We start from the raw sequence: 12,673 nt of genomic DNA on the forward strand, positions 1-12,673 counted from the left end.
TTCCACCTCACCGCACTGGTAGGGCTAGGTTGGGCATCGAGCCGGGTGTCATGAAGCCGGCCCAACGCATCTGGCCTCAAGTGCGTCTCCTCGGGCCGGCGTACATGGCACCAGCCTTACAAATGGTGTCCCCGGTTCGCCAGCATAGCCCAGTGCGGGCTATTCCACCTCGCCGCACTGGCAGTGCTACGGGGACCATTCAACCTGGTAAGGTTGGGCAGGCTCGGTGCTCAAGAGCGTGTGTCCTCCTTCACGGTCCGGTATATCCGGTGCCACCTCCACGTACCAGTCCTCCGGTGGCAGCCCCCCGCACCAGGCTGTCTCTCCGTCTCCTCCCTACAGGTGTACCTGCCTGCCCAGCGCTGTCTGAACTGCCTGCCTGCCCAGCGCTGTCTGAACTGCCTGCCCAGCGCTGTCAGAGCTGCCTGTCCGCCAGACAGGAGCAGCCAGAGCCGTCCGCCAGACAGGAGCAGCCAGAGCCGTCCGCCAGACAGGAGCAGCCAGAGCCGTCCGCCAGACAGGAGCAGCCAGAGCCGTCCGCCAGACAGGAGCAGCCAGAGCCGTCCGCCAGACAGGAGCAGCCAGAGCCGTCCGCCAGACAGGAGCAGCCAGAGCCGTCCGCCAGACAGGAGCAGCCAGAGCCGTCCGCCAGACAGGAGCAGCCAGAGCCGTCCGCCAGACAGGAGCAGCCAGAGCCGTCCGCCAGACAGGAGCAGCCAGAGCCGTCCGCCAGACAGGAGCAGCCAGAGCCGTCCGCCAGACAGGAGCAGCCAGAGCCGTCCGCCAGACAGGAGCAGCCAGAGCCGTCCGCCAGACAGGAGCAGCCAGAGCCGTCCGCCAGACAGGAGCAGCCAGAGCCGTCCGCCAGACAGGAGCAGCCAGAGCCGTCCGCCAGACAGGAGCAGCCAGAGCCGTCCGCCAGACAGGAGCAGCCAGAGCCGTCCGCCAGACAGGAGCAGCCAGAGCCGTCCGCCAGACAGGAGCAGCCAGAGCCGTCCGCCAGACAGGAGCAGCCAGAGCCGTCCGCCAGACAGGAGCAGCCAGAGCCGTCCGCCAGACAGGAGCAGCCAGAGCCGTCCGCCAGACAGGAGCAGCCAGAGCCGTCCGCCAGACAGGAGCAGCCAGAGCCGCCCGCCAGACAGGAGCAGCCAGAGCCGCCCGCCAGACAGGAGCAGCCAGAGCCGCCCGCCAGACAGGAGCAGCCAGAGCCGCCCGCCAGACAGGAGCAGCCAGAGCCGCCCGCCAGACAGGAGCAGCCGAAGCCGTCCGCCAGACAGGAGCTGCCAGTGCCGTCAGCCAGCCAGGAGCTGCCAGAGCCAGGCAGCCAGGAGCTGCCAGAGCCAGGCAGCCAGGAGCTGCCAGAGCCAGCCAGCCAGGAGCTGCAAGAGCCAGCCAGCCAGGAGCTGCAAGAGCCAGCCAGCCAGGAGCTGCAAAGGCCAGTCAGCCAGGATCTGCCAGAGCCGCCCGCCAGCCAGGATCTGCCAGAACCGCCCGCCAGCCAGGATCTGCCCCTCAGTCCGGTGCTACCCCTTGGTTCAGTGGGGGTGATATGGAGGGTGGTTGTGGTTAGGAGGCCACGGGGGCGATTAAGGAGGCGGGAAAAAACATTGGTTAAGTGGGGTCCACGTCCCGCGCCAGAGCCGCCACCGCGGACAGACGCCCACCCAGACCCTCCCCTAGAGTTTTAGGTGGTGCGCCCGGAGTTCGCACCTTAAGGGAGGGGGGGGGGTTCTGTCACGTTCCTGACCTGTTTTCCCTTGTTTTTGTATTGATTTAGTATGGTCAGGGCGTGAGTTGGGTGGGTTGTCGATGTGTGATATTTTGTTGGGGTTTTTGTGTGTTCGGCCTGGTATGATTCTTAATCAGAGGCAGCTGTCAATCGTTGTCCCTGATTGCGAATCATACTTAGGCAGCCGGGGTTTCACGTGTGTTTTGTGGGTGTTTGTATTCGTGTCAGTGTTCGTGCCACACGGGACTGTTGTTCGGGTAGATTCAATTTGTTATTTTGTTTCGTTTAGTGTTCAGTTTATTTCATAATAAAACATGGACACTTTCCACTCTGCGTTTTGGTCCGATCAGACGAAGAGGAGGAAATCTGCCATTACACATAGAAGGATGTTGTACCTCATGCATAGTGACATGAATTATAACATGTTTTGATATTTAATTTTCCCCCAATGATAACACAAAATGTGTTATTCTTCAAGTGTCAGTAGTTGTGGTGAGTGATTTGAGGAAGTCTGTTCTGGCTAAAGATGTACACTTAGTGCAGGACTAAATAAAACAATTAAATGATCTTTAAACTGTTTATTTTAATACTACACATAAGCGATCGGGTTGATTTAAAGTGTTAGTTGTGTCACAAGCCGGCTCATAGCCTGTGACAAAAATGAGGGGACATGAACAACAGGTATAGGCCAATTTAAAAGTGTTCTTTATTATTAAGCAAACTACTAACTTAAACTAAGAAATAGGAATGAGGTGTGGATGTATCATAATGTAAGGTGTATGTAAAGTGCATGGGTGCATGAATATGTGTGTGTGAACATGACTGAGTGAAAACTATGCAAAACTAAAAAGGAACAAACAAATCATGAGCATACCTGGAGGAGCAGAGAGAGAGAGAGAGGTGATTAGTAAGCAGTTTTATACCCTGAGCCCAGGTGGCTCCAATCACTAACGACCCTCCTCTGCCTGCAGGAGGAACCGCCCCCTGCACTGCAGAGGAGGAGCCGTGACACCCCCCTCCTTAAAATGAGGGTCCCACCCTCAACCCAACTTCCTCCAACATATTCAAAATAATTCAAATTTCCCAAAAAACAAATAAACAACAAAAATACCAATCCCGGCTCCTAGCAGTAGCCCCGTGTCCCCCATCTGACTGTCCGCCCCTCAAACTCAGCAGCCTTGGTACCTGAGGAGCAATTTAAGAGGAAAGAGGCGCAGACAGCCCGTAGGGGTCAGCAGAGAAAAGATACAAGCTAGGTTAACCTGTCTAGGATCAGCGTGCCGCTAGCGGCACTCCCCCCCCCCCCCCACTGAAAAACCAGTGCCGCGAAATTCAAAAAAAATATTTTTTTAAAATATTTAACTTTCACACATTAAAGTCCAATACAGCTAATGAAAGACACAGATCTTATGAATCCAGTCAACATTTCCGATTTTTAAAATGTTTTACAGGGAAGACACAATATGTAAAGATGTACATCTATTACCTAAAAACACATTAGCATATTCCACCATCTTTTATTTGTCCACCAACACCAGTAGCCATCACCAATTCGGCTAAACTAAGATATTTATAGCCCCTAACCAACAAAAAAACTCATTAGATGACAGTCTGATAACATATTTATGGTATGGGATAGGTTTTGTTAGAAAAAAGTGCATATTTCAGGTAGATGGCATAGTTTACAATTGCACCCACCATCACAAATGGACTAGAATAATTACAATGAGCAACGTGTTTACCTAACTACTAATCATCAAACATTTCGTAAAAATACACAGCATACACGAATCGAAAGACACAGATCCTGTGAATACAGACAATATTTCAGATTTTCTAAGTGTCTTACAGCGAAAACACAATAAATCGTTATATTAGCTTAGCACATAGCAATTAGCAGCCCAGCATTGATTCTAGCCAAAGTGAGCGATAAAAGTCAACATCGCCAAAAGATATTAATTTTTTCACTAACCTTCTCAGAATTCTTCCGATGACACTCCTGTAACATCACATTACAACATGCATATACAGTTTGATCGAAAATGTTTATATTTAGCCACCAAAATCATGGTTAGACAATGTGAAATGTAGACAAGCTGGTAAAGAAAACGTCCTTGCGCCACTTAGACAGTGATCTACTCTTATACATAAATACTCATAAACGTGACTAAAAAATATAGGGTGGACAGGGATTGATAGACAATTTAATTCTTAATACAATTGCGTTATTACATTTTTTAATTTATCCTTACTTTTCAATACAGTTTGCGCCAAGCGAAGCTACGTCAAAAAACATGGCGTCCTAAGCCACTAAAATGTTTCGACGGAAACACGATTTATCATAATAAAAATGTCCTACCTTGAGCTGTTCTTCCATCAGTATCTTGGGCAAAGGATCCTTTCTTGGGAGAAATCGTCTTTTGGTGGAAAGCTGTCCTCTTGCCATGTGGAAATGTCAACTACGTTCGGGATGAACTGAAAAGCGTGACCAACTTTTCACATCGTTGCAAAAATAAATGTCCCAAAATCGCACTAAACGGATATAAATTGCTATAAAACGCTTTAAATTAACTACTTTGTGATGTTTGTAACTCCTATAACGAGTGAAAAGATGACCGGAGAAATATAACAGGCTAAACTAATGCTTGGAACAGGAGAGGGTCGGTGTCTTCCACGCGCGTTACGCAGCAAGAAAAGACTTGCTAGCTAAAGGTTTTTTTCATTTGTAGGGCCTGTGAACGAGCAATCGAGCCCGTTGGAATCGTCATCACGTAAAGGCATCCAGGGGAAGACGTAAGAAGTGTCCGTATAGTCATAGCAACGACAGTGCCCGTTTAAATGACTTCAGAAAAGTGGCCAACGTTTCTCAAATCTGACTCCATGTCAGGGAAATTGCTGTAGAATGGGCTCTGTTCCACTTAGAGACAAAATTTCAACTCCTATAGAAACTATAGACTGTTTTCTATCCAATAATAATAATAATATGCATATTGTACGATCAAGGATTTTGTGGGAAGCCGTTTAAAAAATTAGCCACATTAGCATAAATAGTCTAAACAGCGCCCCCATCCCCAACAGGTTAAAGGAGCACGGGACAGAGCATCAGCAATGATATTATCCTTACCACTAATGTGTCTAATATCAAGGTTGAAAGGTTGCAAGAACAAAGCCCAACGCATCAGGCGCTGGTTTGGGTTTTGCAGAGACCTCAGAAAAACAAGTGGGTTGTGGTCAGTGAACACAGTTAAAGGGGTCAAACCAGAACCAACATAGACCTCAAAGTGCTGTAAAGCCCAAATGAGACCTAAAGCCTCCTTTTCAATTACAGAATAGTTTTTCTGATACTTATTAAATTTTCGGGAGAAGAAACTGACTGGACACTCAACCTTGTCGTCATTCTCCTGGAGAAGCACAGCCCCAGCACCGATTTGACTGGCGTCTACCTGCAATTTGAAAGGTTTCCCAAAATTTGGTGCTGCCAACACAGGTGCCAAACACAAAAGAGTCTTAACTGCATCAAATGCCTCTTGACACTGGGTGGACCAGATAAATTCAGCCTTGGCCTTCAACAGATTGGTCAGTGGGGACACTACTACCGAAAAGTTTACAAAAAGCACGGTAGTACCCCGCCATTCCCAGGAAGCGCATCAGTTCTTTCTTTGTAGATGGCTGTGGGAACTGCCTCACAGCCTGAACCTTGGCTTCCACGGGACAGACAAATCCCTGACCCACAACCTTGCCTAGGTATGTGACTGTAGCTTTGGCAAACTCACATTTTGCCAAATCAATACCTGTGTCCAACAGACTGCATCTCTGTTTCCAGTTTTAGTCTCTTCTCCTCAGATACACGATAAAATCTGTGTTTGATAGGCTTAGCATCTCCGATGTCTATATCATGTTCAATTAAGTGGGTTTGTGATGGAGTGTCAGAAAACAAAACAGGGTAGTTTCTAATAAGAGCTACCAATTCATCACGTTTCTCAGGGTCTAAATGATCTACCAAAACCCCAAGGTTTTGCAAAGTGAGAGTTTCAACCGACCTTGTAAGACCTCATCTGAAACTTTAACTTCCTCTCCTCCCCCCTCCACCAAATTAAAGCCACAAGATGCAGGGACTGGGGCAGCAGTCAACACTGACCTCACTGCTGGAGTGCCTTCAACTTTGCTTAGATCACGGGAGTGATAACATTTTAACAGGTTCACATGGCATAATTTAGAGGACTTCCTATGACTAGGGGTTTCAATAAGATAGTTCAAATCTGACACTTTACGCAACACAGTGAAAGGACCACAGTATTTTGCCTGAAAAGGTGAACTTACAAGAGGCAGAAGAGCAAGTACCCGATCACCGGGACTAAACTCACGCAGCTCAGCCTGTCCGTCATATTTCAGTTTCATTTTCCGTTGAGAACATTTTAGTTTATCTTTCGCTAGTTCACCAGCCCTATACAACTTACCCCTAAAGCCATTTACATAGTCAATAAGGTTCCGAGGTGGTTCCTCAGGCAAACAACCATCCTGCAACACTGCTAAAGGCCCACGCACCTTATGGCCAAACACTAAGTCATTTGGGCTAAACCCTGTGCTTTCCTGCACTACTTCACGAGCAGCTAGTAACAGCCAAGGTAACCCCTCCTCCCAGTCGACAGACAGTTCCGTACAATATGCACGAAGCAAGGATTTTAAAGTTTAATGAAAACGTTCCAAAGCTCCCTGGCTCTGGGCATGGAACGCAGTAGACTTGTTGTGTTTAACTTTAAGCTGTTTGAGAACCTGAGCAAATAAATGAGGTAAAGTTAGACCCCTGATCTGACTGGATGGTTTTTGGAATCCCAAATGTTGAAATAAATTGAGTTAACTTCAAAATCAGTAGTTAAAGCTTTATGGTACGCAAGGAAAAAGCTGCCGGATATCTGGTTGCTTGACACATAACAGTTAATAAGTAGCTATGACCTGACTTGGACCTTGGTAATGGCCCAACACAATCGATAATAAGATGCTCAAAAGGTTGCCCTACGGCTGGTATTGGATACAACGGTGCAGGCTTTACAACCTGATTTGGCTTGCTTGTGCGCTGACACGTATCACAAGTTTTAATAAACTGAGATACATCCCGCTTTAAACGTGGCCAGAAAAAATAACGAAGTATGCGATCATAAGTTTTACGAACACCCATATGACCTGCCACATCACCATGTGAAGTTTGCAACACTTTATTTCGCAAAGTAGTAGGTACAACTATTTGAAAGACTGGTTCTCCTAAACCCTTATCATAGTGTGGAACCCATTTCCTGACCAACAGCCCATCAAGAAGAAAATAACACTGAGCACTATTCCTCACCACTGAATCAGGAACCACTTTATCAAACAGATCAGCCAAAGTAGTATCGGCTTTTTGCTCAGCCATCAATGAATCTCTAGAACTAGTCAACTGTTCTGTCTGGAGTTTGACTGGCAACTCAAGACTTTCTGGCTTACTCTCAATCTCCTTACGAGAGGCTGCGCGGGTAACCGCACAAACTGGAAATACCTCAGGAGACACACAGTTCTGATCCGGAGATTCCCTTGCAGGTGGCACTGAAGGTTGCTTCTTACAGATGTTTAATTTGCCATCTGCCCACACCTTACTACCTGCCAAGTCATTCCCCAAAATCATGTGCACTCCCTCTACTGGCAACTGAGGTCTAATCCCAACATCTACATCACCCTCTACCAGACCAAATTTTAGGGTAACTTCATGTAAAGGACAAGAGAATGGAACTAAACCCATACCACATACCATTACACAACGGCCAGTATCAAACTCTTAACCTGTTGGGGATGGGGGCGCTGTTTAGACTATTTATGCTAATGTGGCTAATTTTTTAAACGGCTTCCCACAAAATCCTTGATCGTACAATATGCATATTATTATTATTATTGGATAGAAAACAGTCTATAGTTTCTATAGGAGTTGAAATTTTGTCTCTAAGTGGAACAGAGCCCATTCTACAGCAATTTCCCTGACATGGAGTCAGATTTGAGAAACGTTGGCCACTTTTCTGAAGTCATTTAAAAGGGCTCTGTCGTTGCTATGACTATACGGACACTTCTTACGTCTTCCCCTGGATGCCTTTACGTGATGACGATTCCAACGGGCTCGATTGCTCGTTCACAGGCCCTACAAATGAAAAAAACCTTTAGCTAGCAAGTCTTTTCTTGCTGCGTAACGCGCGTGGAAGACACCGACCCTCTCCTGTTCCAAGCGTTAGTTTAGCCTGTTATATTTCTCCGGTCATCTTTTCACTCGTTATAGGAGTTACAAACATCACAAAGTAGTTAATTTAAAGCGTTTTATAGCAATTTATATCCGTTTAGTGCGATTTTGGGACATTTATTTTTGCAACGATGTGAAAAGTTGGACACGCTTTTCAGTTCATCCCGAACGTAGTTGACATTTCCACATGGCAAGAGGACAGCTTTCCACCAAAAGACGATTTCTCCCAAGAAAGGATCCTTTGCCCAAGATACTGATGGAAGAACAGCTCAAGGTAGGACATTTTTATTATGATAAATCGTGTTTCTGTCGAAACATTTTAGTGGCTTAGGACGCCATGTTTTTTGACGTAGCTTCGCTTGGCGCAAACTGTATTGAAAAGTAAGGATAAATTAAAAAATGTAATAACGCAATTGTATTAAGAATTAAATTGTCTATCAATCCCTGTCCACCCTATATTTTTTAGTCACGTTTATGAGTATTTATGTATAAGAGTAGATCACTGTCTAAGTGGCGCAAGGACGTTTTCTTTACCAGCTTGTCTACATTTCACATTGTCTAACCATGATTTTGGTGGCTAAATATAAACATTTTCGATCAAACTGTATATGCATGTTGTAATGTGATGTTACAGGAGTGTCATCGGAAGAATTCTGAGAAGGTTAGTGAAAAAATTAATATCTTTTGGCGATGTTGACTTTTATCGCTCACTTTGGCTAGAATCAATGCTGGGCTGCTAATTGCTATGTGCTAAGCTAATATAACGATTTATTGTGTTTTCGCTGTAAGACACTTAGAAAATCTGAAATATTGTCTGTATTCACAGGATCTGTGTCTTTCGATTCGTGTATGCTGTGTATTTTTACGAAATGTTTTATGATTAGTAGTTAGGTAAACACGTTGCTCATTGTAATTATTCTAGTCCATTTGTGATGGTGGGTGCAATTGTAAACTATGCCATATACCTGAAATATGCACTTTTTTCTAACAAAACCTATCCCATACCATAAATATGTTATCAGACTGTCATCTAATGAGTTTTTTTGTTGGTTAGGGGCTATAAATATCTTAGTTTAGCCGAATTGGTGATGGCTACTGGTGTTGGTGGACAAATAAAAGATGGTGGAATATGCTAATGTGTTTTTAGGTAATAGATGTACATCTTTACATATTGTGTCTTCCCTGTAAAACATTTTAAAAATCGGAAATGTTGACTGGATTCATAAGATCTGTGTCTTTCATTAGCTGTATTGGACTTTAATGTGTGAAAGTTAAATATTTAAAAAAATATTTTTTTTGAATTTCGCGGCACTGGTTTTTCAGTGGGGGGGGGGGGGGAGTGCCGCTAGCGCCACGCTGATCCTAGACAGGTTAAAGAAACGGCAAAACAGATTCCAGAATAAAAGAATCTAAAGCTCCAGTGTCTCTTAGGATCTTGATTTTAACATTCTGGTTGCCATCTACCAGGGACACTACACCATCTGAAATAAAGGCTGAAAAATCACAGCGGGAAAACTGAGAATCAAACTCAACTAGTGGCTGAAACAGCTCACCCTGGTGGTCAGAGGCTGTAACAGGAGCTGCCATCATAGCAGGTTTAGCTTGACCTGACTGTTTTGAATGAAGCCGAGGACAATCTTTCTTCCAATGTCCTTCAACTAAACAGTAGCGACAAGTATTAGCATTAACCGGTCCTTTAAGTCCTCCAGACTTAAACTTCTGCCGAGGCCTTTGGAAAGAAGCCCCCAAAAAAGGTGACCTACTATTCCTAGGAGTAAAGTTATTTTCATGGTACATGTCACTGTTTGACTCAAAATGTCTTTTATGTGTTAGCCTGTACTCATCTGCAAGGATGGCTGCATCACTTGGAGACTTAACTTTACGTTCATTCAGGTATGTAGCAACCTGGTAAGAAACAGAATTTTTGAACTTTTCTAACACAATCAAATTAGACAGACCCTCAAAAGTACTAACTTCAGAAGCTGTACACCAACGATTAAATGCAGAAGTCAAACCACAAACAAACTCAGAATAGGTTTGTAAATCTAACTTTTTCCTGTAACGAAAACGTTGACGATATGCCTCTGGCACAAGCTCGTAGACCTTCAGAACTGCTGATTTAACTTTAGCATAAACTTTACTGTCAGCTACACTCAGTGCTGCAAAAGCCTCACGTGCTTTACCTGTAAGTACACATTGCAACAACATAGTCATGTCCAAATCTGACCAAGCTCTAGCTTCCGCAATACGCTCAAATAAAGTAAAGTATGTGTCTGGATCTGACTCATCAAATTTAGGCAACAAACGAAGATTCTGTGAAACATCAAACTGTGGTAGTCTTTCCGGTCTATTAGCATTTCTCAATCGCTCTATCTCTAATTGCATTTGCAACCGTTCCCTCTGCTGCTCAAAGGTTAACCTGTCTAGGATCAGCGTGGCGCTAGCGGCACACCCCCCCCCCCCCACTGAAAAACCAGTGCCGCGAAATTCAAAAAAAATTTTTTTTTTAAATATTTAACTTTCACACATTAAAGTCCAATACAGCTAATGAAAGACACAGATCTTGTGAATCCAGTCAACATTTCCGATTTTTAAAATGTTTTACAGGGAAGACACAATATGTAAAGATGTACATCTATTACCTAAAAACACATTAGCATAATCCACCATCTTTTATTTGTCCACCAACACCAGTAGCCATCACCAATTCGGCTAAACTAAGATATTTATAGCCCCTAACCAACAAAAAAACTCATTAGATGACAGTCTGATAACATATTTATGGTATGGGATAGGTTTTGTTAGAAAAAAGTGCATATTTCAGGTAGATGGCATAGGTTACAATTGCACCCACCGTCACAAATGGAATAGAAAAACTACTTAGAGCAACGTGTTTACCTACTTACTAATCATCAAACATTTCGTAAAAATACACAGCATACACGAATCGAAAGACACAGATCCTGTGAATACAGACAATATTTCAGATTTTCTAAGTGTCTTACAGCGAAAACACAATAAATCGTTATATTAGCTTAGCACATAGCAATTAGCAGCCCAGCATTGATTCTAGCCAAAGTGAGCGATAAAAGTCAACATCGCCAAAAGATATTAATTTTTTCACTAACCTTCTCAGAATTCTTCCGATGACACTCCTGTAACATCACATTACAACATGCATATACAGTTTGATCGAAAATGTTTATATTTAGCCCCCAAAATCATGGTTAGACAATGTGAAATGTAGCTCAGTTGGTCAGAAAATGTCCTTGCGCCACTTAGACAGTGATCTACTCTTATACATAAATACTCATAAACGTGACTAAAAAATACAGGGTGGACAGGGATTGATAGACAATTTAATTCTTAATACAATTGCGTTATTACATTTAATTTATCCTTACTTTTCAATACAGTTTGCGCCAAGCGAAGCTACGTCAAAAAACATGGCGTCCTAAGCCACTAAAATGTTTCGACAGAAACACGATTTATCATAATAAAAATGTCCTACCTTGAGCTGTTCTTCCATCAGTATCTTGGGCAAAGGATCCTTTCTTGGGAGAAATCGTCTTTTGGTGGAAAGCTGTCCTCTTGCCATGTGGAAATGTCAACTGAGTTCGGGATGAACTGAAAAGCGTGCCCAACTTTTCACATCGTTGCAAAAATAAATGTCCCAAAATCGCACTAAACGGATATAAATTGCTATAAAACGCTTTAAATTAACTACCTTATGATGTTTTTAACTCCTATAACGAGTGAAAAGATGACCGGAGAAATATAACAGGCTAAACTAACGCTTGGAACAAGTGCGCGCCGGTGTCCTCTTGGCTCATGACGCAGCTCCCAAAGAATGACTAGCTTCAGGGTTTTTTCATTTGTAGGGCCTGTGAACGCGCAATCGACCCCGTTGGAATCGTCATCACGTAAAGGCATCCAGGGGAAGACGTAAGAAGTGTCCGTATAGTCATAGCAACGACAGTGCCCTTTTAAATGACTTCAGAACAGTGGCCAACATTTCTCAAATCTGACTCCATGTCAGGGAAATTGCTGTAGAATGGGCTCTGTTCCACTTAGAGACAAAATTTCAACTCCTATAGAAACTATAGACTGTTTTCTATCCAATAATAATAATAAGCATATTGTACGATCAAGGATTTTGTGGGAAGCCGTTTAAAAAATTAGCCAAATTAGCATAAGTAGTCTAAACAGCGCCCCCATCCCCAACAGGTTAATGAAGGGCTAGACTGAAAACTTGCACCCTCACTACTAGCAGACTGACCGCCAAAAACACCCATTTCCCTAAGACCCTGCTTTAAGCTAGTTAACAGTCTCTTTATTTATTTTATCAACAATCTCAATCTGATAATGTTCAGCAATTTCAATTAACTGCTCCTTAGTACACAACTCTAAGGCTACCTCTGAAGGAGCTTGAACAAAACTACACAAAATGGAAGACATTTTCCTCAACCAATACAACTATTACAAATGCTCCAAAAAAACACAACTCACCTGCTGTCAATCTGGGTTCAAGGACAGGAGCCACACCCCACTATCCTCCAAAAACTACTAACTAACTGGCCCTGGTCTTCGTGCAGTCACATGTGGTGGGGTTTTATGCACACAAAACCAGTGGAGTGGAAAAGACAACCAGAAACTGGCGGCCCTCCCATAATCACGGAGGTGCTCCC

The 12,673-nt window shown here is 44.1% G+C and overlaps 1 protein-coding gene across 1 annotated transcript in view; it reads right to left on the reverse strand.

The window, feature by feature from the left end:
• Positions 1-12,673, reverse strand: part of LOC129835933 (uncharacterized) — a 39,041-nt gene that overhangs the window by 1,723 nt on the left and 24,645 nt on the right. The gene's annotated exons all lie outside the window — the stretch shown is intronic.

Source organism: Salvelinus fontinalis, chromosome 37 (genome assembly GCF_029448725.1).
Source record: "Salvelinus fontinalis isolate EN_2023a chromosome 37, ASM2944872v1, whole genome shotgun sequence".
Lineage (NCBI taxonomy): Eukaryota > Metazoa > Chordata > Actinopteri > Salmoniformes > Salmonidae > Salvelinus > Salvelinus fontinalis.